The 27,976-nt window shown below is 42.2% G+C and overlaps 1 pseudogene; it reads right to left on the bottom strand.

Moving 5' to 3' along the window:
• Nucleotides 1–17,348: 17,348 nt before the first annotated feature.
• LOC100052375 (TAF5-like RNA polymerase II p300/CBP-associated factor-associated factor 65 kDa subunit 5L pseudogene) lies at nt 17,349–19,468 on the bottom strand (annotated as a pseudogene).
• Nucleotides 19,469–27,976: the final 8,508 nt, after the last annotated feature.

Here is a 27,976-nt window from a genome sequence, read left to right on the forward strand (position 1 = left end):
GGCTAGAAGTCTGAAATAAAAGTGTCAGCAGGGCCACGCTCCCTCCGAAAGCTTCAGGGAAGAAGCCCTCTTTGCCTTTTGCAGCTTCTGGGCGCTCCTGCTCCCCTCGACCTGTGGCAGCATCTCTCCAGTCTCTGCCTCTGTCTTCACATGGCCTTCTTCCCTGAGTGTCTTCACAGGGTCTTCTTATAAAGACACCAGTCATAGGATTTAGGGCGCATTCTAATCCAGTATGACCTCATCTTAATGATGGCATCTGCAAAGACCTAATTTCCAAATAATGTCGCATTCTGGGCTTCCGAGGGGACATGAACTTTTGAGGGACACTGTTCAACCCCATACAACAAAGGGTTCATTTCATTAAAACAATTAATTTAAAGGTTTTTCCCCATGCATTTCTTTGTATGTACACTGACATAAATATATGAATGTGATATATTTGTACATAAATATATGTATATAAACATATGAATGTATTCTTTTTTACTTGGAAAACTTTTTTGGTTCCTTCTTCCTTCTGTCCCCTTAAATTATTTTATATTCTCTTGTCTTGAGGTAACCTACTTTAACAATCCAGCGTATCTCCCTACATATTGTTTCATCTTCATATAATAATACGCAAATACGCTCACATATACATGTATGTTTAGTGTTTTTGAAGCATTGTTTCCTTTTTTTTTTTGCTTTGCAGAGGAAGATTATCCCTGAGCTAACTTCTGTGCCAATCTTCCTCCACCTTATATGTGGGTCGCTGCCACAACTTGGCTGTCCAGTGGTGTAGATCTGCACCCGGCATCAGAACCTGTGAACCCTGGCCACTGAAGTGGAGTGTGCTAAAATTAACCACTATGCCATGGGGCCGGCCCCAGCATTGTTTCTTTATTTCTTTAAGTGAGATTGTATTATTCGCACATTTCTGTCTCTGACATTTCTCTCTCGCCAAGAAAGTAGTGCATACAAGTATATTTCTAATTCCTTCTTTTTAATTTTTGTATAATATTCCATGGGAAAAATGTACTGCAGCAGAGTCAACCATTTCTCTGTTGATGGATATTCCTTGTGTTTCCAGTTTATTTTTGTTGTTCTTTTTGCCACTAACACAAATGCCAAAACCAGTATTTTTCTATATTGATGCTCATCTTTCTAAGAGACACTATTCTGAGAGTGGCATTTTTGAGTTTGTACATGAGTGTGTGAGTATAATTTTAATAGATTTTTGAAAGGTTACTTTTCAAAAAACTGTAAGAATTTATATTTTTATCATCCATCTTTGTGAGTACCCTTTTCCTGCATCTTGATGGTAAAATTTTTTCCCTTCCAGTACAGTGAGTCTGAAGTGCTGTCTTACTCTTCCTTTGATTTGCACTGTTCTGACTAATCAGAAGATTGTTCTCTGTGTTAGATGGCGGTTTGAACTGGCTCCTCTGTGAGTTGCCTCTTTATATCCTTTGCCTGTTTTTCTATTGGGCTGTTTGTTTCCTTCCTTGTGACCTGCAGAAGCCCTTTGCATATCATAGATATTACATCTCTGTTTGTTCTTTACTGATGATTTGTTCATGGTTTCTTTTGTTAGATGAAAGTTTAGAATTTTTATATAGTTAGATATATGTATGTCTTCTTTTATAGCTTCTGGATTTCTAGTCTCGGTTAAGGTCTTTCCTGCATCTCTCTATATTGTACACGTAATGTCATCTATTTCCTCACAATTTTTTTTTTGAACTTCAGCATTTATTCTTTTTATTTTAAATGTAAAGCTATAATTTAATCAAATTTTTTATGATGAAAACTTTAGAATAAAATATTTAAAAATTTTATTTATTTTTTATATTTAAAATAAAATTTTAAAAATAAAAATGAAAAATAGAGAAAATTGGAGAGAAGGATACAGCAAACACCCATGTACCCACCACCTAGAACAACAAATGTCAGCCCTCTTTCTCATTTGTCTATTTTCTATTTGTATATTTTCTATTCCTTTTAAATTCTTACCTAATCCAAGTTCCTGCCCCGAGTCCTACATCAGTTCGATTTCCTTTAATTACTTAGCTTTTGCTGAATAGCAAACTCCCCCAAGAACTTAGTGGTCTAGCACGAGTGTTTATATAGCTCACAATTCTGCAAGCCAACAATTGGTGCTGAGCTCAGCTGCATTGTTCTGGTCTTGGCTTGGTTCCTTCATAGGTTGAGGTCAGCTGCCCAGTTGACTGAGTGCTGGTTAGCTTAGGATGGCCTCAGCTGGGTTGGCTGAGCCCTGCTCCACGTGGCTCTCATATTCCAGCAGGCTAGCTCAGGCTTGGTCACATGGGTGTCTGGGGAGGGTTCCAAAAGAGAGGGCCAAGGCATGCAAGGCCTCTGGAGGCCTGGGTTCAGAACTGGCACACTGTCCCTTCCATTGTGTGCCATTCCTCACAAGAATTTTAACTTTTATTTCTAAATTATGCCTCATTTCTTCAATCACTTTATTTTTTCTATCCTATCCCCTTAAGTTGGGGTAACTACTGATTTTTCTATTTTTTTATTTTGATGCAGTCATTCTAATTTCAATTAATCAGCAGAAACTATAATTCACAATGAACCATTATCCAAAGGATAGCCAGCTCTTTGATTTTAGGTTCTCCACACATAGAGTCCAGTAAATTCAGCATAGAATGTTTTAGAAGGGTTTTAGTTTTATATTTTGAAATACACGGCACATCCATAGCACTGATGTTGCTAAAAGCTTTATAAAAGTGGCATTCTTTTGGAGAATGCATTATAAAGTCTATCAAAATACAGTAATCTGAAAACAATTGTTAATGTGTCAATTAGAAGAATCCTGTTTAAATTATTTAGACTGAGAATTCCTAAAAGCAAACTTTTATTATCATTATTATTACTATCACCAGTGACAGGAGGCAACATTGTTTCACATATAGGGACAATGGAACATGTAAATACAAAATTTGGATCAACATTTAGACCTCTTTCACCTTTTCGATATAGATTTTTCTTAATGGTAAAAGACAGTATGTTTAAATATATGTGGCTTATCCTCCCTTCATATTTAAAAAAGTCACAGATGTTGGATGAATTAATAAGAAGGAGGCATGTCATATATTTATGGCAATAAGATGTGTTGGACAATCTTAAATTCAAATATTTTGACCAGTTGTTAAACCACATATTAAAATAAAACTTGTAGTTTTGGAAATATGGTTGCTAGAACAATACTAGAGAAGTCACTTGGTCAAGATGCATGGGTTCAGGTACTACCTTTCAGTCCTGATTGCTGAGTATTTTGAGATGATTGCGTAGTTTAATAGAAAAGCATGCATTTTGTGGTTAGATGAGGCTGGTTTCAAAATTTAGGTTTTTCTGCCTGCCTGTCCTCAGAAAAGTAAATTTTAAAACTTCCTGAACAATTATTTCTCTATCTGTAAATTCTGAAAAATTACCCTGACCTCATGAGATCTAAGGATAAAACGAAATAATGTAGACAAATTTTCTGGCTCAAAGCCTGGCACGCAGTTGATATTTAATGCTTCAATGTTCTGTGCTTCAATTTTTCTTTTCCAAAATGGAGACGTGGTACTGACTGTGGCGCACTGCAGCGTAGTGCTTAAGAACATGGAATGTGAGTCGGAGAAATCTGGGTTAAAGCCCCAGCTGGGCTACTACAAAGCTGTGCCGCTTTGGGCAAGTTGGGTCAGGAAGAACTGAAGTTTCAGCTTTGGCCTTAGATTTTGGACCGCCAATTAACTAAATGCCAATTTCAATGTCACTTCTGATATCCTTGAATTTGTGCATGATCAAATAAATTACCACCATATTTAGTCAGCTAAATAATATTATTTACATAAGCCAATTACATCTTTCAGATGCATTGATGCTTTATGTACTAGTGGATTATTATCCAAGAAATATGATTCACTCCTCTCTCCCCCCTGTGTATGGAATATACTTCTCCTCTCTATCAATGTGGGGCTTGGCCATGGGATGTCCCTTGGACAATGGGATGTTAGTGGTTGTGATACAGGCAATAGCTTGGACTGTGTTTGTGCAGTTGGGTTTGCTATCTTCCACCTCTGCCACTGCTGTGAGAAGAGCTTCTCCAGAGCAACTGCTCCTCCATCAGTCTCTGCTCCAGAATGCCCACCTGCAGAGTAGATCCGAGGCCAAGCTGCAGCCAGGAACCCAGTGCAGCAGGTCCTGCAACTTCAGTCAGTCACTCAGCCTAGATTAGCTGACCTTTAGCTGACCTACAAAAATATGAGCAAGAATAAATAATTGTGGCTTTAAGCTGCTGAATCTTAGGATGGTTGGTTAGACAGCATAGCTGTCTAACACAGCTTGTGAATACTCACTTTCAAATATACGTAAACATTTGAGATTTAGCTCGGAGTGAAATTTTTCTTAAGAGCTTCATATGACAAAATTCATTATCAATGTTTGTTACCGAAATGAGTACTACAATAATTAAAAATGATTATGAAAGCTGTTGATTTTTTGTACAGGAGTCTTTTTGTAGAATTTCCAAACATTTAAATAAGGAAACATTTACAATATGAATATTAATAGAGAATTCCTTAGTGAGATAATTTTAGGAAAAATTATATGTTCTTTGATACAATAAATGCTTATAAAAGTTAAAATAACTATATAAGGCCAAAGAATAGAGAACAGATTGCATTGTAGTTCTAGTCTTTGTAGAATTGTTTGGTGTATTAGCATTTTTTATGTTAAACAAATAACCAGTGAGAACGGATTTAAAGTCGAACTACTGAATTCCAGAGAAGTTATCTGAATAAGTGGGTGTGGTAATCTTAGATGACTTGCGCTTTGATAAAGAAGATTTCTATGAAATTTCGTGAGGTATTCGTTGCCATCATCATCATCTTCATCATCATATCTTCATAATCACTGTATCAGTTAGGGTAATTTGGTTGAAACTAATAGGAACAGACTCTGGCTGCTTAAGTAAAAACAATATTAATTGGAAGGATTGAAGAGCTGACAGGTGAAACAGGACATCCTGGTTCAGGTAAAGAATGAACTCTGGCAGTTCAAGAAGAAGGAATTCCTCATAGTCTTTCCAGGGTGCTTCTCTTAGCAGGACCCAGCTCAAACCCATTTTCCATCTTGTTGTTACCTTGCTCAAGATTAAAATTCTAGGGAGTGAGCAACTGAATAGAAAACCATTGGGGATCATTGGGGAACTGTCATTTCCACCAAAGGTATCAAGAAGTTACCACCAGAGCAGGTGGAATGGGTACTGGTCAGCCAAAAGATACCACCTCACCATTACATTTATTATTATTGTTATGAATATTACTCACCATCATCAACGTTATTCTCAATCGCTAGAGGGTTGAAGGAGAACTACGCCTGAGATCCATCCCTAAAGCATGATGTGAAAGCTCAGGGCTAAGATGGAATTTATGGCTATTCATGAGCCAAATGGTGAGAAGCCCTGGACAGAAGTAGACATATTTCAGATATGGACCAATTTGGGACATCTGTTCACGTGTGATAGGACATTGAAAACTAGGACTATCTTTCCTAATAGGGAACAATTGGTCAGTATATAAACCTGGGTTTCTCCTGGGGGGTGTTATAGCTTCCTCTGAGTTCTCTGGCAGCAGGATGAGAAGATTCTCCTTTCTTTATTATTGAGGGAGGTATGTTTCACCAAATATTTTACCTTGCTCCTAGCCAACGTCTCCATATTAGTATCTTATTCTTTCTTCCCAATACTTGTAAAAATCACCTCAATTTTCTGATTTTTGTTACCATTTACTTAGAGAGTCAATCACTTGTTTCTTTGGATGTGGCTGTAGAAAAGACAGGACAAAAGAGTTGCCCATGCTTTGGAGCTTAATAGGAAAAGTAGCTGAAACAAATATTATGCAAATAATCAGTTTTGATAAAGTGCCTTGAAGGACACATGCAGGCTGTGATGACAGTGGACATGCAACGGGGACCTAACTTAAATGTGGAGGCTCAGGGAAGACTTCCATCAGGACTAGAGTTTAAGTTGAGACTTAAAAGTTGAGTAAGAGTTAGCTAGGTTAAGAGGGGTGGGGTGAAGGCAGTAGGGGTGGGGGCAGGAGCAAGTATGGGGGCCAGGAGGTGGGAAATAGCTCAGCTCTCTGGAGAAATCTTAAGAAGAGCAGTGTTCTGAGTAGAAGAGATTGATGAGAGAGAAAATTTCCTTCTCTTTCTCCAATGCTAAGGGCAACAAGTTTCAATATTTGAAGATGTTTCATCTTAGCAAGTGTGCCAATCTTGACAAGCTTTTAGGGAGGGGAAAGAGGGAGAAAACAGAAATATTGCAAGAAGAGGATGTTGGCTAATTTTGGTGCATGCTCGATAAAAGCATTGGAAAACCACAACTCCGCCTGTGTCACTTCAACTCAGTGTCCTGCCTCTTAAGCTGCAGTGACTAATCAGAGATGCAGATGGCACCCAGTGCTTGAACTGTCCTCCCTCTTTTGAAATCCATTTGAAGACTGGTCATTTTTTCTCTTTCGGATACTTAGAAAATTTTCAGATAAACAAGTCAGGCAGAGCAGCGAACCCTGTCTGTGAGCACATTCCCTCTGGCCTTGTGTTCCCTGTTCAGTGGGCCAACTCTCACTTGTCATATTGAATCCTTTATTACAACAAAATATTATTTTAAAGCTGCACTAACGGTAATTAGAAGCAATTGAGTTTTATCAACTAACACAAACTGTGGGATTTCGAACTTGGATTTTAGCTGGTATTTTAATGAAGTGTGTGTTAACAACCCCAAATCTTCTGTCAGTCCAGCAGCTGAGTTGCATACACAGACCTTTGATGGAGGGACCATGTGTTAATGCTCAGAGGCGTCAGGCTCAGTGTTGGCTCCACACAGCCACACTTCTCAGATCTGTCTCTCGGGCCTGTTCTATTTTTCTCCTTCTTCTAATGAATATTCTGATAGTGCCCACATTTGTTCTTATAAAATTTTGGAATTAGAGGTGATTTTTTTCCCGTGTGCACATTTTAATAATAGATATTTAGATGTGAGTAACAATGACCTAAATTCTCTCTTTGCTCAACTGTCTTCTTCTAGTCCGAGATACTAAAAGGACATGTGATCCATACTGTTAGAATTTATTTAATGAGAAGTAGGAGGTTGAGAAGGGACAAAAATAAAAGAAAGGAGGAGAAGGATGCTCTCTAATTTGAAATGAACACTTTTAGTGGAATAAATATCTGAAGGAAGCAGAGCGGCTTCCCTTTTTAAAAGAGAACCTTCTAAACTTTGGCCAAAGGCCTTTTCAGTTGGGCATTTTCAAAGAATAACCTGAAATTTACTAAAATGGCTCGCACAACCAAAGCCAGTGTTGTACGAATCATCATGGCAGAGTTGAGCCTTCTAAAAGACAAAAGGAAGGCTCCTATCAGGACAAAACCCGGACCAGGGAAAAATGGGTCACAAGCTTTGCAGGTAGATTTTACCTAATCAACATACAATTCAAAAGGAAATCTAATACTTTTAACTTTCTATCAACTCTTCCTATCTTTACCAATGCCAGAAAATGTAACGAGACAGTAGATGCTGTTTGCCTAAAGAAGATAACACAGTTGTCCACCTTCTTTTGGGTTTTATCCCTGGCAGGGGAAACTGCCCAGGGTTTCTTTGATGCCCATAGGAACCTGCTCAGCACTTATTCTTACACAATCTGCAAGTGTGAGAGAGTTAATACTTAAGGGACCTTCCTTGATCAATAAAGAATGGGAATTGATGGATACATGCTTTCCCATTTCATTATCTGGGCTGAAGACTGGAGACGCATTGTATAAGAATCCTCAGATGCTCCTGTGGAATTGAGAACCAGTAGCCTGCAGCAGCAGCTGATACAATAATGTATCCTTGTGTGGACTTTTCTTCCTTCACTCTCCACTCACCCTAACATTCCTGATCCCTGGAATTACATTCTTAATAAATTACACCACTTTCAGGGGACCTCAGGCTAAGGTAGTTGGAACCATGGCAGTTCCCAGAACACAGACCCTTATGATGTGATTTTTGAGCTGGATCCCTCACCAGTACAACTACAGCTATGCATCGCTTAACAAGGGGGATACCCACTGAGAAATGAGTCTTTAGGTATTTTCTTCCTTGTGCAAACATCAGAGTATACTTACACAAACCTAGATGGTATAGCTGATTGTGAGTGGTGATAACATGTTGCAGCATCACAATTACTAAGATGCTCATCTATAGTGAATTGAGATGAGGTGCAGGCTTACTTAAGGCTATGGTACTTGAGTGTCAGGGGGGCTACGGTAATCATAAGGATTGTGTAGTTGGTTGGCATTTGTTAACTTCTTTGAAAGTCTTGAAAAGAGAAAATAACATGATATGAAAATCAGAGGATCTCTATGGCGATGCTTAAGGAGACTCTTGTCTCCTTCTGCCACTAAAAATTAGTCCAGGATCTAATTATAAGGGTAGCTGAACTGCAAAGAACACTGAATATAGTCTTGATAGGTCTTATATAACAAAGTCAGGGCCTTAGAGTAAAAGAGTGGGATCCTGAGCCCTGATTTGGGCATATTTGGGTAGATAAGCCTGAAAACCTTAACTTCCAGGTTCCCGGGAATCCTTCAATCTGGCAGAATCAGCCTCCTCACCTCTTACAAGAGGATGACAGCCTTCCCTTGCCTGGAGACCATGCAAAGATCTCATCTGAGGCAGATGTCTTATTAGACGCCGTTGCCCTGCTCGCAATCTGATCTGTCCTTGTCTCTCCTCATTGCCTCGAGATTGAGAAAGAGGGTTGGGTTTTGGGAAAGCTGAAGCAGGGAAATGCTGTCCCTATTCTGCGAGGAAATGACTGAAACACTGAAGACCCTACCCATCCTGGCTAACATTCATGGACAGGAACCTGAATAACATTTGTGGGAGCAGATATCTTGTTGGACCAGGGTGGGGAATGGGGGTAGAGTCTAAAGTTGGAAAGAGGAAAATGCGTTGATGTGGGAGCACTCACCCATGACCTGAGGTTCAAGGTACTAGAAGGGACACCTGGAACTGGTCCTACTAACTGGTCCTACTGGCATAGTGTTGAGGGATGAGCCAGAAGGCCAGGAAGGTGGAAGTATTAGAGTGGATTGATACATGAGAACAGAGACCCCATCACCCTGCTCTGTTTGCTGAGAGGCCATGGAGGGCACTGCCTTCACTGAGGCCGTGTGGATTCAGTGATGAGAGCCCTTCAGCATCTTTGAGAGGCTCAGTGGTAGCTTCATTTGCAGGCTGCATGAACAATAAAAAATGCTGCCATGAAATGGAGCTCCTTGGAATGCAGAAGGCAGGTGATAACATTTAATCCTCTTAGACATGGTTAATTATCCTAATGGGCAGAAAGGCCAGAGTGGCTAGCAAGATACCAGAACTCAGAGATCTGTGATGATGACCAATAGATCATGGCAGATAAACTGTTAGATGCTAGGACATCAATGGACTTAAATAACCCAAACTAATTGATAATGTGATAAAAATCCTGACATCAGTCACTACAATGGAAAATTGAGACCTCACTATTTCCAGACCATGGACCATGGACATTTACTCTCTGGGAGGTCTCTTGGTAGCTAGCTGGCTCCCCTTGGAGGCATCCTATCTGTGGCTTTTTCCCTTTAAAGACTGAAAATCATGAAGGGAGATGCTTTTCTTGGGCTCTAATAGCTTGGGCCAAGTACAGGGTACTCCTGGTAACCCAGTAGGTTGAAAAGAGAACAGCATCAGCATCATCTGGGAGTGTCTTAGAAATGCAGAAATGCAAGGTCCTCCAGGTTACTCAAGATTGACAAGCATTGCCTTAGATGGTTTAGCTCTGTCTAACGGAGAGACAGAGGAGGAGGAGAGAAAGAGAGAGAGGGAGAGAGGGGGAGGGGGGAGGGCAGGAGAGAGAGAGAAGGTGGAGAGAACTGTTTCAGTCCTCGTGTGGTGTGGGTGTGAGATGATGGCAGAGCAGAGCTGAGACAGGTACTAAGGAGATACTACAGGTGTGTCTCTGAATGATTTGGAATAAGGAATTAAAATGACCCAGACTTCAAAAAGTACAAACAGAAATTTCTCTAATTCACACACAAAAAGATGTGAATGTTTAATAAACAGTGAAAAAATTTTAAACATTAAAAAACCCCAAATTTAATAAGTAATGAAATACTATATTTTCACCCATATAAGCAAAGTTTTAAAAAAAGGATTTTCATTGTAGGCAAGGCCTTGAGAAAATGGCTACTCATACGTTGGTGGCGGGGCATAAATTGTTACCATACAGATGGAAGAATTTTGTGATATGTACTGAGATTGTAAGTGTGTTCAGATCCTTTACCCTTAATTTCATATCTAGGAATCTTCCCTAAGGCACTTACCTGAAGTGGGAACGAGAATTCTTATGCACAAGCTATCGTCACTGGTAACTTTTATTGAGTGCTTACTACACATCAGGCAATGTACTAAACTCTTAATACAGATTATTTAATTCAGTGTTTACAGCAATGTAATGTTATAGGTGTTTCTATTATATCATTTATAAATGAGGAAATTGAGGCTCAGAAGGTTATATTAATTTCCCAAGTTTATAAAGCTAGCAATACACACAGGTCATCATACCTCTCTTTAAAACGTTAAAAAGATTATGTTCTACACAAACAGTGAAATATTATGTAGCTGTTTACAATAATATTTATGAAGAGCTTTGATAGAAGGTTAAGTAAAAAAATGCAAAATAATATGTATTTGAATATGTAAAAAATGCAAAGGAAAAATAGTGGGAGGACATATTACACATCATTAACAGAGTTATTCTAGGCGGTGGGATTTGAGTGATTGTTTACTGGTCTTTGATGATTTTTCTGCATTTTTCTATTTTTTTTTTTTTTGCTATAAGCTTGCGTTACTTTTACAAGAAAAAAACCTTTTAAAAGGCCAACTAGGTATGGTTTTGCTTTTCCTCTTTTTTCATCTGAAAGGCAGGGGTACCAGGCTGGAGGTTATAGAGACCAGGCATGTCACCACTCATGAGGGAGATGTATGGATTATTGGAACCATATCCTTAACCACTATTGATCCAACAAACCAAAGCTCATGCCCTAAGGATGGTGGGTTGTCCAGGACATGGAGCCTGTTCTCTGCTCACCCTCAAAGGCTTTATGTGTATATACCATGCACAAGTTATCATCATTGATGACTTATTGAGTGCTTACTATGTACCTAGAAATATGCTAAACTCACTCTCTGTATGGAAGGAGATATATATATATCTCCTTCATGACTTTGAAATTACCCTGCCAGTTTCTGACTTCACTGATTTTTCAAAATCTTTTAGTCTTTCTCTTCTCTTCCTTCTTTCCTCTTTTCTCTCTCTTTCCTTCCTTGCTTCCTTCCTTCCAACCAGTGAAATTCTCTCATACAAAAGGTTCTAGTCACCAAATTGCACCACTCAGCTAAAACAAAACTTGAGAAAATTCTGTCAAATAAAAGGCCCTTTAGAGAAAAAAAAATCTGACTAAAGTAAGGATTTAGAACAGAAGTGTCATGCAAGCATGATCTATTGGATTTTAGCACCATTGCCAGGATATATTATTTAAGTAGGATGCTTTTTTTTCCCCCTGTTCCCAGTAAAATTATCATAGCCTTTCAGGGAGCACTTCAGAGGCCGTTAACTTCTCCCTCATTTACACACGGCTTCTTTCTCTTTCCATCGTCTTTTGCATCACTTAACCCAGTGGAGTGTTTTCAGACAAAGGCAGCCTAAGAGCTGGGGCCCGCATTGCGGCTCTGTGGCTTTCATGGTCAGTATTGTTTTTGAAGACCATCTGCCTGTCATTTGTTTGCTGATTGAGTTAGTGCACCTAATAATATTTTTTTTATTGGGCTGTGCTAGCCAATGTAAAGGGAATTATACACTGAGCAGATGGGTCGCAAACCTTTCTACCTTAGTGCCGCTGCTCCTTGAGTTAGTTAAAAGCAATCATGGAAGCAGATTATAAATGGAATAATAGCCTTTTTATAAATGATTTTCACAGTGTTACTGGTTGTGGTGCCAAACATGATGGTGTCAGGGTTTCCCCTCTTTGTTGCGTGGGTTTTGCCTGTAAGAACAATCTGAGCAGGGAGGGATATGGAAGTGAGGAGAAGGAAACCGACTGGTGATCGTGAGGACCAGAATGCAGGAGATCATATATGAAGGGAGTAGAAAGCATCACGTCAGCTTGATAGGATGTGTGTTGTCTGGAAACACACCACAGCATGCTGCAGAGGGGCCTGTGCTCTCGCTCCACCTGTGCCTCCTTGGCAGAGGAGGTGGGTGCAGCACAGCCTACCACAAAAGGAACCCTGAATAGTCTTACACATAGAACAATGGAGAAACAGGGACATCAGCACAAGACATCAGGTGAATGAACAGCCAAACCCAAATCTCCTTGGCTTGACATCAATTCTCCCTCAGATGTTTGTTCCTTTCTAAAACGGGTAACTTCCTGCCCTTGGGGACTCTTCTTTGTGCCTTTATGTCCTGAAAATTCACCTTTCCTGAAAGAGGGAGTGAACCCCCCTGACCAGACTGCTATTAAGTCAGTTGGAGGAACATTCTAGAGCAGGAGAGTAGATCTCTTCTGGAAGAATCATGGGGCAAAGGGTTATTCTCTTTGCCTCTGAACAACTAAGTTGCATCTCCCACTGGGAACATAAACTACAGTGATAGACTTTTCAGTTTTGCAGAGATAGACTTAATTTTTGAACTCTTGTAATATATGAGAAAACATGTATCGTAAATACCTGGCTCATTCTGCTTTGAAACAAATAGATTCTGCTTTTGTGACTCAAAAAAACTGGAGAGCGCAGTAATTGCTTTGGGAATCATTCTTGTAACTGTGCATGCAAGTTACTAGCTCATCTTTTTTTGTTCTTTTTTCCCCATAGTCTTTGGCCTCTTGCTTCATTCTAACTTCAAACCAAATGGAGTTTTAGCAATATGCTTGCTTTGATTTTAGTATAAGGGCACTGCGTGTATTGCTGAGGGTGGTGGGGTGGAAGTTATGGCAGTGTGGGTAAGGATGGGGGAAGATTTGGGGGTCATGGGATCACCGGGAGCACAGACAGGAAGAAGGAAGACTGGGTGTTGCTGAGAACCTCCCATCATTCAAAATCGATGGTCTTTACATTTTTCCTCTTGAGGAAAATCAACAAAACATTTTAATACTAATCCTGTCTTCGTTCAGCTTTCTGAACCTGTATGTTAGTGATTTCCAGACCTTATCTGATACTGAAGCTTTTCGGTGATTTTGCTTCTTCCTTTAGGGATTATTGGGGAATTCTAGGGGTCTGCCATCATGATGGGCAACCTGGGGGGTGGGGAAGGAGTGAGTGTCAGTTTCCCGTGATTCTTGATCACTCTCATTCTCTGCATCAGATAGGCTCCAGTGTAGCCAGGTGTTTGCCCAGGTGCAACCTCCCTGGAAGAGATGCAGCCCCTCAAATTAACCTCAGGAGAGTCCTCCCCACCTTCGATATATCTTCCTGTAACCCACTGGTGCTTGAATCCTCATATCTGAAGACTGATTCTCTAGTCAGTTCTGTCTTATGTGAAAATGCATGATTCTTGGGAGTGTTTTCACCTGCAACCTCATCAGCCCTTTGTGCCTTGATGTGGATGACTTTTTGGACATATCCCTGAATTTTTCGAGGGTACGTATGATTTCATGAACATACTGGAAGCCTAAGAAAATGGGCGATGCCTTTAGGAAGGGGAACAAACAGTGCACCAGGAATGAGAAGGTGCTAAGACTGAGCAGACGACTCTAAAGCCTGCTCTCGCCTTCTCATGATGACCTAAAAGGGATTTTAACTCCAATTTCTTCATTGTTCAGGGCCTATTGGCAAGTCTGGGCTGACTTGCTTAAAACTCCTGAAACCTTCTGAATTGGTTATAATTTTCCTTCTTCACAAAATCTGCATCCTGACCTAGTTACAGTGGCAAGTGATTTGAAGACAGATGTGTCCAGAAAGACAGCCAAACACAACAAAATCCCAACCCTTTCTGGCTTCTCCCTCAGGTGCTTGTCACCCTGTCAGGGCTGCTCCCCCCACCTCTCCTCCCAGGCACTCAGCAGTCATGTCGCTGCAGGCCATTTCACTAGGACTGTCAAGTTAGGAACCCACTTCCCTCTCCATCTCACACCTGGCTCTCCTTTTCAGCCCGATGTGGCAGGGATTTAATTCTGAGCAGGATTTAAATAAAATCAGAATCTGTCTGTGCTGGAGCAGACGTGTTTGCATGGAAATGGAATTCGTCTGCTAGGTCACTTGCTAGTTAGCCCCATTTCCCTCCAGCGTTGGGACCCAGGGAAACTATACGCTAACCCACCCCCCACCCTTGCGCCTCCAGATCATTCATGTGCTTTCCGGGGTGAGAAGTTGGGGGACTGTGCCAGCGATAGGAAAGGGGAGCAAAGCTCCTCTCTTCTTGCCAAATTTGATTACTAACTTTAATGCTTTTTAGGCCAAAAAAAGTGTTTCAAGTTGACATTAAAAATTAACAATGGCGCCTGTTTTAGTCAGAGCACATTTGCTTGTAAGGAACCAAGCCCCACATGAGAAAGCTCAAAAGAAGAGGAGGTTTATTAAAAGGATGTCAGGGAAGATGACAGAAGCCAAGAGCAGAAAACGCAGGAAGGGCTCAGGAAAGGGAGACATCGACAGGCAGCCGCTCTCCAGGTCTCCTGCTCTGCTTTTCTTTGCCATGTCAGTTTTCCTTTCATCTCTGCAAATGTGCTTCATCGCAGTCTCTTAGTTCTTGCTCCCCATAATTTTGTCATGTATGACCTTGGTTTTCCTGCCACACCTTCTGGCTCACTCTGATTCTATCCTTGACTCAGCCCAGTGCCTGATTTTTGTCAGGTAATTAGTACTCACTTTTGGAAGGAATGAGTGAATGAATGAATGACTCTATATGACCTATCGTCACAACTAGATTCTGAGTACTGCAGTTCAAAATCTTACAGGAGAGGATCTGATGGCCTCAGTTTGTCCTATGAGACAGATATGTTCTCCTGGTTCAATTACCTGTGGCCAAGGAGGGTGATTAGTTAGCACAGACGTGACTGCTCATAAGGATGGTGGATGAAGCCATTCCCAATGAAAGTGATGAAGATTTTTAGGCTGCTTAATTTTAAAACGGTTTATGATGAGGACTTTTAGGCTGGTTACTTTTAAAACTACAGATGAGAAGCAGGCTCCAAGGAGTGGAATTTGCTTGTCCCTTTGTTGGGAAAGATTTACATTTCTAAGGGAAACCTCTATCTGTAAAGATGCCTCCCTCTCTGTGCCAGGAAGAAGGGGGATGGCCTTATCTCTAGAAACTCTTAATGCCAGAGGCAAGAACTTAAGTTGGTTACTGTCTGGCAACCTCATGTAACTGATTTAGGGTGGTGGTTTCTGGCCTTTACTTAATCCGATTTGATTCTTATCTAAAAGTTGTGGGACCACCCAAAGGCCAGACCCCACCTGCACTGATACCATTTTAACTTTTTTCCATGTTCTTTCCTCTGTCTTGGTAAAGAGATGACTCACATACCTATGTCTTAAATTTAGCCTTACTCTCCACTCATGTTTGCTCTGACTGCCAGTGGGCCCTGTCCCCACGCACCAGCTCTGCCTGCCCAGGGGTCCTGTCTCCATGCCAGCGGGGGCAGCAGCAGCACTCTGCCTGCCCATGGGTCCTGTCCCCATGCCAGCGGGGGCAACAGAAGCCACGGCAGCAGAAGCTCTGACTGCCCATGGGTCCTGCCCCCTTGCTACACTATTCTGTAAATAAAAGAGCACTACTGCCAGATCTTGAGAGTCCAAGAAATCTTTCTTTCGACTCCTCGGCTCACTGACCCCGCATCAAAAGGATGGTGGGTTAGGCACATGTCTCTCCTATGGCCACCAAAGCAACATTCTTTCCTGGAAATATGTCCATTTACTCGAAACATGATGATCTCATATTAAAGAGATTACCTGTTCAACTCAGAAATTGGTGTGAGGGTGTTCACTTCTTTTTAGGTTCAAGTAAGAATGAATTTCCATGTTGACCGTCTTACTATAGACAAATAAATGGTCAAAAAGACTTTTTGTTCATGTCTCATCTTCCTTAGGAAGCTATTTAAAGTTTTTTGAAATTCAGGTTTTGTATTCCCCACTTTTCTGCTACTTCATTGCATAATTTATATTGATGTCTAGCATCCTGTATTGCTCTTTAACACATGTGGTTTAATTGTATTTTTTTTTTTTGAAACTAAATACATTTTAATAGAAAACAAAATACAAAATAACTCTTTTCAGAAAACAGAAATATTTAGTCCTTTTTCCACAAATTAGAAGTTGCTTTATCCTCAAAGCATAGTTTTATATGCGTGCATACATACTTACAATTTGTTTCACAAAGTGTTCATTAAACTGCTATTGCAATGCAGGAGGTGGGAGCGGATGATCTCAGGAGAAAAAGACGTTGAAAAAGCCACACCTCTGAATAAACGGTCATTTGGAAATTCAATCTAATTTTCTAATTCTATCTTTCATCATTTGAAATTATCTTCATTTCTTTACCACAACATGTCCTTTCAGGGGAGAGAATTGTTAATAGAAGTGTAGCCATAAAAAGAATCTTTCCTTCCCACCATCACTGCAAGAGCCCAAGACTTTCTCAATCAAATCCACCCACCCATTGCTAGAAACATGTCAGGTGGAGGGATCAATCTGTCACCCAGAAATTTTCCCTTTCTCCCAATACACTGTGCTATCAAATTCTCTGAATTCCCTGAACCTCAAAATTCCAAGTATCACAGCCAGTGCCAGGAGTGAAACCTGAAAGATGAGAGCAGAGAAGGCCCCTCTGCCAGTGCTAGGTTTCCTCTTCTCAATAATAATAATAATTATAATAACAATAATAAAAAATCCTGGTTCTCTGTAATTATGGAAAAGGAAAGACTTTTTACCAGGATTATGTCCACCCCTTTTCCTAGTTCCCACCCCGCATTCCTACACCAATATTCCCTTCCACCCAAGTGACTGATAACACGTGACCCTGGAGCACTGCTCCTCCTGAGAGTGCTCTGCCACCATCCTCAGACCAAATGCAGCACCCAGGGAAGGAAGCAGCATCTCGGTTTTACAAATGGGAAAATGAGACAGAGCCAGGAAGGTGCTCACATGAGGACACAGTGGGATCTTTGTAAGAACTGCAATCTGACCTCCAGAGCATCTTCATTCTTGATCTCACGTCCACTTATCACCGCGTTTCCTCCCCCACAGTCCTTCGACATTTGGGGGGACTGAGTGAAGGGGTAAGGTGATCAGGATGTCTGCACAGGAGAAGGGAGGGAGGCAGGGAGTCTTTCACAGTCAGTCAGTGATTCAATCTCAGTTTGTCGTAAGACTTGCAATCTGGAGGCCTTCTACTATTGCCCCAGTCCATTACAACAAAGATAAAAAAATTAATGTTCCTGATTTTCTTGTGTGATTCCAGTCACTAGAAGAAGGTTACAGGCCATGAACTGCACACTCAGTACATTGCTCATCTGCCCGGTGTATACACCCACGAGTTCACCGGAGGAGCCATCAGCAGGTGCACTGCAGTAAGTGTTCCTAATGTCCCAGACTCGCACAGAGTTGTCCATGGATGCAGAGGCAATCAAACTACTGTCAGGACTGAAGGTGAGGCAGGTGATATTGTCCGTATGGCCTCTTAATTCTTTATAAAGGGTCCCAGAAGCCAAGTCCCATAGCTTCAAACGCTGGTCCTCGCCAGCTGATGCCAAGTACTTACCGTTTGGAGAAAAGGCAAGAGAAAGCACAGGGCCACGGTGGCCTGTGAAGAGCCTCACCGAGTTCCCCTGCTGAGCACTCCACAGCCGGACAGTCTTGTCGGTTGAGCCTGTAGCTAAGTAGTTTGAATTAGGGTGGAATTTGACACAGTCCACATCTGCCAGGTGTCCTGCATATATTCTCAGTGGGTACGTCCGATCAAATGACCACAGCCTTGCAGTGCGGTCATGGGACCCGCTGGCAAAGTACAGGCTATATGGGCTTATGTCCAGGTCCCACACAGGATAGGCATGTCCTTGGTACAACACAGTGTTGGTGAAACTTCCGAGGTCCCAGTACCTAATGGACATGTCTTCGGAACAAGAGAGCAACCCTGAGCTGTCTGCGAGGAACCTTGTGCTGTACACTGGTCCACAGTGTCCCCTCAGTATCTTCATCTCTGTGCCTGCGTTATCATCCTCATCATCCTCCTCTTCCAGAATATCACAAGCCAAGTGGATGCGGGACACGTCTACTTGATGGGGTTCTGATTTTAACTTCTTGGATCGTAAACTCCACAGTTTTATACAGGAGTTGTCAAACCCAGCAGCAAGCAGCTTGCTATCTGGGGAGATTTCTGCAGTGTTCAAAAGCTGCTCTGTGTTATAGAAGGCATAGAAACAGATGGTAGTGAGGGAGGGGGGGCCATCCTTGACCCGCTTAATGCTCTCCTGCAAGACCTCCAGGGCAGCCTCGTTCTGCAGAATAGGGGCAGGCTTGTCAGTGCCTTCTAAGCCATTGCCCTCACTTCTTGAGGAGCTGCCGCTGGCATAGAGTTGGTAGTCTGTTCTCTTGGCAGGCTGCACATCAAGATGGATATGCAAGGTGAGGACTTTGCACAGGGCTGTGTTGTTGTCACTTTGGAGGTAGCGGATAAGGTAGTTGTAGCTGTCTTCTTGGAGACGGACCACGTACTTGTTATCTAGGAATGCTCGAAGCTTGAAGTTAGACAGGATGTCCTGGATGGTTTGAGTGGTCTGTAGCTGCTCAATGACATCCTTCTGGCTAGCGTTCTGCAGAAACATTCCATGGAAGCGGCTGTAAAAACTTTCCACTGTGCTCTTCGGACTGTTCTGGACCAGGTTGAGATGGAGGTAGACAAAGAGAGGATAGAGGAGAGGCATCACTTCATGGCTATGCTGGGAATCAGAATCTATAATGAAAAAAAGTGAGGGCGGTCAGAAAATTCCGTAGTCGTCCAAACTGTACTTCATATTGCTGGGGCTCTGCCTGGCATGGGGCTGCAGACACTATGTTGGCGCACCCAGATTCTGACTGGACTGTGAGATTGGCTGCCATCTCCTCAGCAGTCTGTGACAGCCGCAGTCCTTGCTTCAGGGGACCATCTGAGTCCACGTACTGCCGGCGTTTGAGGTAGCAGGACACAGCCATCTGAATCTGCTCGGTGCGCACTCGTTTCATGACTGAACATCCCAGGCGGCTCCGGCTCCTCCCGCCGCCGCCGCCTCCGGGATCCGGCTGCTTCCGCCTCCGTCGTCCCTGCGGCAGGTTTCGCTCCGACGGCCGCCTCAGCCGGGCCCCCGCGCCCCGCGCCCCGCCGCCTCCGCCGCGGCTCTGGGCCGCGGCTCCATGACTGACTGACACGGAGCGGGCCGCGGGCTGGGCCTAATTGTATTTTTTATAACAACTTTGAGGTGACCCTGAGAGCTGGTATTTTTCCTCCTTTTGAGGAAGAGAAAACTGAGGTTCAGACACATTAAGCCAATGGCTCCCAACCTTGGGCCTTGGGTTCATGTGGAATAAAGAAGTGGAAAGTCCGGAGCATGAGTTACTTTTAATATTTCGAGAAGCCTAATAGAAATCATACGTTTACTGTCAGTCAAGCTATCTAAGGTAATTACAACATCAACTTGTGTTGCTTTATGGCTACTTAGTATGGTGGTCATTTGTAGCTGTCTGGAATATTCATCTTGGTTGAGTACAGATTGTTTATTAAGGGAAAATGGGGTAAAGACAATTTTCAACTTTATAAATACTATGTGTCTGGCAGACTTAATCTTTCTGAAGATGTGGTCAAGCAAGAAAAAAATAATAATAAAAGAGATTCTTGCTGGAGAAGAGATAGTCTTCAATGGCAGCGTGGGGCTCAGCCAGCAGGTTTTCCGATGCCCCCACCTGTTGGTTTTCCACTATATGGCACCATCATACTACTCAAACTAGGACTGACTTCTCCCTCTGCTAAAAGGGGAGAGACTCTCACCACATATGGTTCTCTTGTTTGGAAGAAGGGGCCACCAAAGTACTCGGTATGAACCCAGATCCAAGTCTGATTTCAAAGATTCTGGTATATTCACCCATCTTTTTGAAGCTGGTGTAAAAGTCCTAGGACACAGATAATAACCACATTCTTTTAGAAACAAATGACTGGATTTACTCCACTCTCATAACAACCAGGCAGTGGTAAAGTAAACCTCACCCAAACAAAAGAAAACAAATTTTAAATGTCCACAGAGACAGAGTCACAAAGCTATGCTCACTTAACAACTTCAGATCCAAGAAACCTGGTACCTCTTACAGTCATGAACTCACTTAAACGTGGATTTCAAGAGAAAGAGCTAAAATAAATATTAATTTAAGTGAATCCATTTTGTTTCCCCCACAAAAGCGGTCAGTGCAAAAGTCATAATGAGATGGAAGTAAAAAGGATTTTAACAAAAATTACAAAGATAAATATGAAAGAGAAGGAATTTTGTTATTTTTGTTAAAGGGTGAAGGCGGAGAGGGAAGAAAAGATCTCTCTTGGCCTGAAGCCATGAAACTTAAGATAAAATTTTTCTTTCTTTTGCAGAAAAAGAAATGCTTATTAACAAAGAAAAATGTCCCCCGAATCTGAAGTAAGAGCAGCCCGGCCATGTTTATCTTTGCCTTGGGATGCTGACATCAACAACAGCGCTTGCATGTTAACCCAGTGCCCTTATCAAAATAGAGGAACACTTTAATCACTTTGTCCCTACTTTTATCTTGGATTAGCCCCATTTCTTAGCTTTGGTGAACTTGAATTAAAGGAAACGCGTGCAGAAATACGACAAGAGTTATAAGTACCTTTTACAAGACCCAAATCCATTATGTAAATCCTGATTTGGGCTCCTTGTCAAAAAATATCTTTAGGACCCTGAAACTATTTCAATAGCATCTGCATATTGTACTTTAAACATTAAATGTTCTGAGAGGTGACTGGAGACTTTAAAAAAGTCTCAAAACAGGTCTTAGTTTGTAAAATTGGTGTCAACAATTAACAGAATACATATGCTTGCCAGCCTACCCAGGAAACAGAACATGAGACAAACAAACAAACAAAACTAGCGAATGCATCTTCTGCATCTGTGAGCCTGTTTTGAGGGCAAGTTTAAAATGTTTTCAATTACTTAGTTTCCACAAAAGTGAATAGTGCTGCAATAAAACCTAAAAACAATTGATGTTTTAAGACATGAGGCACTGCTAAACTTCCTACTACTAATTTAGCACAGATTCAAGCTGAAATCAAGACAAGATGCTTCCTTCAGCTGTGTTTATGTGACTTCCAACATCCCCGTTAATTCTTTTTGGCTTTCATTTAGAAGTTTTGGGAAGAAAGCTGGCCGAGGGCTAAGTAACTTCATCCACCTACCCAAACAAGGTCAGGTGTTCCAGAACGCAGCAAAGGGAACAACAGAGCCTCCATTTACTGTTCGATAAATAGCATTATGCTATTTATCGAACAGTAAATGCTAGATAATAGAATGCTATTAATATGCTAGATAATAGAACCGTTAGCAAGTTCAACCAGTTAGCTCTCTCTGCTACACAAATCTTCATAACTTTCAAAAGTGTCCAGGAGACAGTTTTTTCTTTACATTTCATAAAAGACCATGTGTTCAGGTGGCCTGACCAAAAGCATGAAGGGATACAGCAGAAATAGAGTTTTGACTTCCGGATTCTATCTTTCCACGAGTTCTGTGACACACTGTGTCCTCCAGCAAATAAACAGAAAACTCCCCCTTCCCGGTGGCAGTCCATCCTGAACGTGGTTCAGCAGCAGGCAGCATACATGCGACTTCTGACTCCCTCCCCTCCCCCACCACGTCATCGTCCTTTGGGGCACTCCGAGAATATTTGGAAGAACCAGGTGGCTATTTTCAAGCTTGTGTGATCTGACAGAGACAGCTCTCGTTTCTCAGCGAGGAGTTGAGCCCATTAGTCATCTTTTTGAGACTGTGTGTGTTATTTCACATATTTGTGCCTCAGTTTCCTTTAGGTGCAAAACAGGTCTGACAAATATACTTACTTTACCTCCATCAGATTGGGGGGGGAGGGTGTAAAGTCAACTCGTCAACGATTTTCAGTTCAGGATTGACTTATGCACACACTCAGGAGATGTTAGTGCTTACGATCCCCGTCTGCCTCTGAGTGGATTCCTGCGAATTTGGCCTCAGCCCGGAGGGAGAAGGGAACTTAAGTGGGTCAGTGGTGATGCATGCAGCTGGTTTTTCATGGCCGAGGACCCTTTACTCCTCGCTGACTCATTACTGAGACCTAGGACATATTAACCCCTTCAGAGGACAGCAGGGGCATGCCTTCAAATTCCGAAACACTACCTCTCCAGAGCTCATGCCCACGCTCGGCCTCAGTTTTCCTCTGTGCAGAGGAAAGCGCCCTACTCAGGCCGTGCCTAGAATGGGGCCCCAAAGCGAAAGAAGTTCAGCAGTTCAACAAATCACTAGCCGTATTTATGGCTAGAGCTATCCAGATAGGGGGATAGTTTCAATGAGGAAAACTATCAGGAATCAATGATCAAAAGACAACAGCAACTGTAAAACCCCCAAAGGGATTCCCCTTTGGCTCAGAGGAGGAAGGAGTGAGCCTGGGGTCGGTCCTATCCAGAAACAAACTCTCAGTGATTTCCTAGAAGCGAACATGTGGGGCCCAAATCCATCCATGTTTCCGAATTGCAGTGCCTTGGAATCAGGCAGTGGGCCGCGGGCGGCAGGTGGAGGGGTTTCCGTGGCAGCCAGCCTCTGTTTACGACGAAGGCCCCCTCTTGTGTGAGTGCCACTAGCCATTGCCGCTTAAACAATCCCTTTGCAGTGAATGGTTGTACTACACATAACGCCTCCTTTGTTGATGAGCCTCCCAAAAGCTATCTGCCTGTCTGCCCTCTGCCTGTGCATTTTTACAGTGACGATCAACACAATTCCTCGCTCCAGAGACACCCCAATTTGGTTGAAAAGTGGCCTCTATCCATTGGAAACAATGGTTTTTTTAGTAATTGAAAATCAAAGGGAGTCAGAGTAAATTGTTTCAGCCTCTAACAATGAATTTTGTCGATTTATGACTTTATAAAGTTAGAAATTTCATCTTTATGACTTTAGAAAGTCATAGTAAGAGAATGAAAAGGAAAAAACAGAAAGGATGAAAGAAGAGAGAAAATAGAGTTTGAGTAAGACTCAAGAGGTTCTTCAGGTGTGCAATGATTTTTTGCGTCTGTGTTGAATGCTCTTTGTGATCTTCGTTTCCTTTTTCTTCGGAAAGGTTTGAACATGTCTTGTTCTATTTCGTCCCTTCACATGGATATGATCTCAAGCAGGGTCTGGATGAACATCAGTGTGCTGGGCGGTGAGTAATAGTGTTTCTGCCCTATTGAGGTGGGGCAGGTGACAGGTTAAGGTAGGGATGACACCTTCCTCTGCACCAGCAATGCCTGTTCTCCACTGCTTCAGCTCTGCCTCGCTAGGGTCCTGCCACAGAGACACCCTTCAGCCAGAACATCACATACTGTCACACATCACCTCTCATGGAAGCTGATTTTATCAGAATAACTTGGCATGTGCTTGACTTTTCCATACCAAAGAGAATGATAGCGAAGGAAGACCGATTGTGTATCTAGTGGAACTGACATCTTCCAAGGAGACTAAATGAGATAATCCACCCAATAACCTGATCTGAGAGATGTATTTCTCCTCATTTTTACAGATGAGGAAATGGACTCAGAAGTTCAAATGCCTTAATCCTAGATATAAATATCAGATGAGCCTTTGAATCTCAAATTTGCCCCTTCTACCTTAAATCATTTTTTTAAACAGATGAGCCATGAACAAGTAAATAAACTCATAAACAATTACATTGATTTAGTATCTCTGTGCATTTCTCTGCTTTGTTTTTACCTTAGGTGAAGTCAGGTTAATATTAACTCTAACTGAGATTTAAAAAGGAAAAGACTGAAAACTTCACTGTTTTCCCCATGCCACGCTTTAATGAATAATAACTTGTATACAATAAAATTCAGTGAATTTTGGCAGTTGTGTATAGTTACGTAACCCTGCCTTCAATTAAGATACAGAATATTTCCGTCTGTCTAAAACATTTCCCTGTGCTCCTTTGCAGCTGATCCCCTTTTCTGTACCCCAACCCCAGGCAAGCACTATTCTGCATTCTATTGCTCTAGTTGTGTCACCAGTATTTTCAGTTTCTCTTTCCTGCCTCAGGATCTTTGCACATATTGCTCTCTCAGCGAGAAGATTCCCAGTCATATCATGTGACATCATATCACATATCACCTTTGGCTAATATCTGCTCACCTTTCATATATGAGCTTAAGCGCCACTTTCAGAGAAACTTCTTTGTCCCCTTTCCCTACCTTATCCAAACTAAAAGATGCCTCACATTATTTTCATTTATAGCACTTCTTTCTTTCCCTCCATGTCACATAATATATGTATGTATTTTGGAGGTGTTTACTTGACTACTATCTGTCTCCCTCACTATGCTTTAAGTTCCATGAATGTAGGGAAAATATCTGTTTCACTCATCATTATGTTCTCAGTTCGTTGATCATCATTACTCTACTCAAACATCAGCTATATTTTCGGGACAGAGTTGGTAGACCTCACATATTTTTAAAAATGAATTAATTGAACAAATGGTTTTAGCTATATAAAAATTCTGTCAAGTCTTTCATGGTGCCAATGGACATACCACCTCCTTGTCACCCTCAACTGATTATCTGAGTCCTATGTACTCTGCACCTGGAGTGCCCAATATGCATCTCACAGTCCAAAAGCTCTGGGGTTCAGTTCACTGTAGATTTTTAGCCAACACAACCAAAAAGGAAAATTCTGCCATTATCTGGCACATACAAGTCATAGGTTAGTGAGGAGTAATCACTTTACAAACTGACAGGAGATGGGGCGGGAAGGTAATGGATGCACAAAATATGGAAGTGGGGACTGTCTCCTTGATTTTAGTTGCCCAAAGTATGGCTTTCACAGCTCCTTTAGACTGCAAATCTGAGCCACGCTGTAGGGGGTGGACGGGAGGGGAGGAAATCGGGGACGGCATGGCTTAGGATTCTGAGTGTGTTACTGTAAAACCACTGTTTGGTGATGACGACGATGACGATGTTGGTGGAGGTGGTGGAAGCAGTAGTGGTAATGGAAGGAACCGTTATGCCAACAAGTGTGCACTTGACATGTTAGAAATCCTTCTCCATTCACTGCATCCATGCGTTTCATCATCTCTCGCCCCTCAGAAACTGGTTGCTCTGACTTCCGTTTTCATGACTCATGGAGAACCAAGCTGACAGTAAGTAGATGACCACGGGGGATCAGGCCTGCCGTCTCTTCTACCCTTGGACTAGCTGTGGGGAGTTTTCCACTTTGGGTTTACAACAGATTGCCCTCCGGCAGTGGTCACAGAATTGGGATCTTCATGGTCATCAACATAATTATTGTGATCCAGGAGCTTTTATGAATCACTGGAGCTAAGTGTAAACGTGGAAGTGATGCGGTTGGAGGAAGCATGCTATTTATATTTTAATTTATGATTTAATTTTAATTGCGCCGAAGACAAGCAATCCACTCAGGGGTGACCCCGGCATTGTAATTCATGTAAGGGTATTGGTCCTGGAGGAGACTTGAGTCGTTTATGACAGATAGCTGGGCCTGAGGAGCTAATTGGGCCACACATTCTCTGTGAGGTTAACTGTGGCATTGGCATTTGGGAGTAGCAGCTCAGACCCCTGGAACAACCATGTACCTACATTACTCCATTTCCTTCACCTGCCCATTGGAGGTCCCTTCCCACTGAGTAAGTTGTAGGCCAAAATTATGATTGTGTCAGTATGTTACAACCATGAACCTGCTCCTTTTACGCTTCATGGAGGATTTCTGTAGTTGCTAGCAGCTGCCATTCCTTTGGTGATCTCATCGAAACTCCGGGCTGAGAATATGGTCTGTACATTGCTGACTCCTAAGTTTGTATCTCCAGCCCAGGCCTCTCCCTTGAGTCCTTCAACTGCCTCTTTGACATCTCTGGTGGATGTTAAATGGTCACTCAGAGCCAACATCCAAAACCGAGCTACTGGTAACTGTTCTCAAACCTGTAGTTTTCCCCATCCCAGTCAATGCCCACCCCATTTTCAACTGCTCAGGCCCCAATTCTCTTTATCTCACACCACACATTTGATCTTTCAGCAAATTCTGACAGATCTAGCTTCAAACTATATCCAGAATCTGAGTACTTCTCACAACCTCCGCTGATGTTAGCTTTGTCTCAGCAGCGATCATTTCTTATCTGGTTTGTTATGATAGCTTCATCGCTAAACTCCCTGCTTCTGCCCTTGCCCCCTTAAGGTCAAATTTCAATAAAGCATCCAGAATACATCTGTGAAAATATGTCAGGTCACACCACTCCTTTGCTCTGCACCCAGCAATGACTTCTCATCTCAGAGTGAAAGAAATGTCCTCACAACGATGTGCGTGCGAGCTCTGTGTGGCCTTGTCCTTGCCTTGAGCACAGCCCCCCACTTACCACTCCGCTTTCCACAAACATGCCTCCAGCCTGGCTGGCTCCCTTGCTGTTGCTTGAACTCCTGCCTCCGGGTTTATGTTTGCTGTTCCCACAGCCTGAAATGCTTTCCTCCCAGGTATCTCTGTGGCTTGCTCCCTCACCTTCTTTGGTGTAAAATATGGAGTTGCAGCTTTAGATGAGGGAGTCAAATGAAAAGGAGCTAAATGGAGATATAATTGATGAGTCTTAGATGAGAGACCATAAGGTGTTTAAGGAAAGAGTGTTCTAAGCAGAGGGTACAGCAAATGATAAGGCCCTGAGTTAGGACCATGCTCAGCTTGTTAAAAGAAGAGCAAGCTGACCATTGTGGCAAAGGGGAGAGTGGTAGGAGGTGATGTCAGATTTGGTAGGGAGCCAGATGGTGAAGCACCTTGAAGGACTTTGGCTTTTATTCTGGGTGAGATGGGAAGCCTTTGGGGGTGCTGAGCTGGTGAATGACATGGTTTGACTTACCTTTTAGGGGAATCCCTTTGGCTTCTGTGTGAAGAAGAAGAAACTATAGAGTTAATATTGGAAGCAAAGAGACCAGAAAGATGGTTGATACGGTCCAGAGGAGAAATTATGGTGGCTTGGACCACCGTTTGACATTAGAAGTGATAAAAGGATTCATTTGGATTCAGCCAATAGTATTTCCTAATGGATTAGATGTGAAATATGAAAGAAAAAGAGGATTCAAGGATGACTCCATATTTTACTCCATGCCACCATCTCTTGCCTAGACTTCTGTAATAGCCCCCTCACTGTTCCACCTATATATGTTCTTGTCCCCTTTCTAATCCATATCTGCCATTGTCCACTCAACCACCTGTTCTTCACCCGTCACACATCAGCAGAATGATCTTTTCAAAGGACAAAACCTGTCAGTGGATTACTATTTACTTTAGGAAACAGATAAAACTCTCTTACACAGTCGCATAATGAAGTCCCCTCCTACCTCTGATCTCGTCTTTTGCCTGGTCCATTCTGCTAATTCTCTGTGCTCCAGACATCCTGGTTTTTGTCTGTCATCTCATCGTGATTGCTTCTACAGAAGGGTCTTTGTGCGTGAGGTTCTCTTGCCTGCAACGTCTTTTCCTCTCCTCTTCACTGAATTAATTCTTACTTACGCTACATATCTTTGCTTAATCATCATTTCCTCAAGGAAACCTTCTCTGACCCCTCTGACAAGGTCAAACTCCTCCTCTCAGGGAACCATGTTCTGCTTCCTGGTAGAAAGGATTACATTTGCAGTTTTCCCATTTAATTTATTTTTGCCTCCTCTCTCAA

Source organism: Equus caballus, chromosome 3 (assembly GCF_041296265.1).
Source record: "Equus caballus isolate H_3958 breed thoroughbred chromosome 3, TB-T2T, whole genome shotgun sequence".
NCBI classification, from domain to species: domain Eukaryota; kingdom Metazoa; phylum Chordata; class Mammalia; order Perissodactyla; family Equidae; genus Equus; species Equus caballus.